General features: G+C 43.3%; 1 protein-coding gene across 1 annotated transcript in view; it reads right to left on the reverse strand.

The window, feature by feature from the left end:
* The window catches only part of dip2ca (disco-interacting protein 2 homolog Ca), an 837941-nt gene that overhangs the window by 144569 nt on the left and 690872 nt on the right, over positions 1 to 2500 (reverse strand). The gene's annotated exons all lie outside the window — the stretch shown is intronic.

Raw genomic sequence — 2500 nt, forward strand, 5'->3', positions numbered from 1 at the left:
AAAGAACAACTATCAGGTTAGTGAACATCACAGTGTTATGAACTTTGAACTGCAACTTCTGTATGAAAAGTGCTATACAAATAAAGTTTATTATTATTATTAATATTAATATCATCCTTTACTTAACTTTCCAAGGTTTACAGAAGTGCCAATCTGCCAGAGGCTGAGAAGTCTGCAAAGCTGAAGCAGCAGGAGCAACATTTGGCGCATGTAACCTCAGAGAGGGCTGCCTACAACTCCATGCTTAAAGCCGCCAAGGAGATCCATGAGGGTCTTTCTCTGGGTGGTCATGTGCCACCGGCAAGCAAGCCCATGACAATGCATTACAGTTTCGACTACGCTCAAAAGGCGACTACAAACCAAGCCCTGATACACTCTTTCACAACCCAATCCTGTTATAATTGTTATAACTACTGCATTGCTCCCTTTTTTTTCTTTCTAAAATCCTTATTCATTTATTGCAGGTGCACTACCCATCAGACCCCCTGCAGCCAGGCCCCATGTACTTCTTGGCTCCACTCAAGTGCAGCATATTCGGTGTTTGCTGTGAGGCGATTCCACGGCAAGTCAACTATTTGGTGGATGAGGGGATGGAGTCCAGCAAAGGCAGCAACGCAGTGATACGTTACCTGCACCACATCTTCAAAGACCATGGTCTTGGGGAGACAGATGTTGACCTTCACTGTGACAACTGCAGTGGCCAAAACAAGAACAAGTACATGTTGTGGTACTTAGCGTGGCGAGCGCTACATGGTCTTCACCATCGTGTCAATCTCCACCTGCTGATTGCAGGCCACACCAAGTTTTCCCCGGACTGTTTCATTGGACTTCTCAAGCAGTGTTTCAGAAAGACCAAGGTGAACACTCTTGATGAGATTGCAGCAGTCGTAAGGGACAGCTCAGTGGCTGGAGTCAACATACCACAGCTAGTGGGAAAGGAAGATGGCACTGTAATCGTGCAGTCCTACAACTGGCAGGAACATCTGGGTCCTTACTTCAAACCACTGCCACAGATCAAGCAGTACCAGCACTTTAGGTGGGTGTGGTCACTGTGTGTTGTGTATTTACTGTAATTAATTATTCACACTTTAGTGCAAATAATGTCATTGGCAAATGATACAAATGCATTGATATTGTTATGTGCCCTGTACTAACGTTTCACTTTATTATTGCAGCTTTGATTCCAAGGAACCTGGTGTGGTTGTGGCAAAGATGTCTATTGATGGCGCGGAAACCAGCGTTTCAACTCTGGAGAGACTACGGCTCAGCTTCTTCCCCCAGGCCATCAGAACATTGAACATTGAACATTGACTTTAGCATGTCTATTTTATCATGCCTATTTTTTTTACCTGTTTATTATGTCGATTTTATTAGTTTATTAGTATTACTGCACAATCAAAGCGGGCATGGCCACCTGCATTTCACTGTATGCCCTGGTGTGTATGTGAATAAATCTTGTATTAACATCACTAACATGTCACAAAAGCATGTAGAATGTATATTATCATCAATACGTTAGTTTAGCAATAGGTTAAAAGTGCCATTAGATAGTTTTAACTTCTCGATTTGCTGAAGTCTATTGCAAGACGGCGACCATTTTGGACGTTTTGAACCATGGGAATTGTAGTTTTTTTGCGGCCATTTTGTCGAGGGCATGCATAGCTGTGGATCCATTCTCTTCGGTTCAAATAACAAACTCAGCAAGACCGACAGCTTCTCGGTTACAGTGGGTGACAATATTGTCACAAGGAAAGATGCAATTACCTACCTGGGTTCCATCCTAGAGGCTAATCTTTCCTGTGACAAAATGGCATCCAATGTAATAAAAAAAGTCAACCAACGAACTAGATTATTGTACCGGATCTCCTCTCTGGTAAACAAGAATACCCTGAAGACTCTGGCAGGAGCACTCATTCAAGGGTACTACGACTATGCGTGCACCTCATGGTACCAAAGCACCTCAAAGGCGCTAAAAACTAAATTACAAACATCTCAAAACAAACTGGTCAGACTACTGCTTGACCTTACTCCTAGAACCCACCTCACCCCTGCCCACTTTGACAACCTAGGATGGCGTAGAGTAGACGACAGAGTACAGCAACTTGCAATGGGCCTGGTCTACAAGATACACTACGTGACCAAGGTACCCATGTACATGTCAAAATACTTCCCAAAGGTCAGTGAATACCACGATCACAACACCAGAGGGAGCTCCACAAATCATGTTAAACCCAGATTCGGCTCAAACAAGGGACTAAACACGTTTCGCAATTATGCCACATCAATGTGGAACGCCCTACCCAAAGCTGTAAAGGAATGTGAATCACTACCCACTTTCAAAAACGCTCTCAAAGAACACCTACGGGAGACTGCAATTCGAAACTGGCCCCTACAAATGTCCTAACCCAGTTGTACAGTAAATTACCAAGTATGGCTTTGTCAGTATTCCAATGTACAGTGTACAGTGTTTTGAAGGTATGAATCTGTACTTTCATAATAT

This window comes from Notolepis coatsorum (assembly GCF_963971535.1).
Source record: "Notolepis coatsorum genome assembly, chromosome: 4".
In the NCBI taxonomy this organism is placed as follows: domain Eukaryota; kingdom Metazoa; phylum Chordata; class Actinopteri; order Aulopiformes; family Paralepididae; genus Notolepis; species Notolepis coatsorum.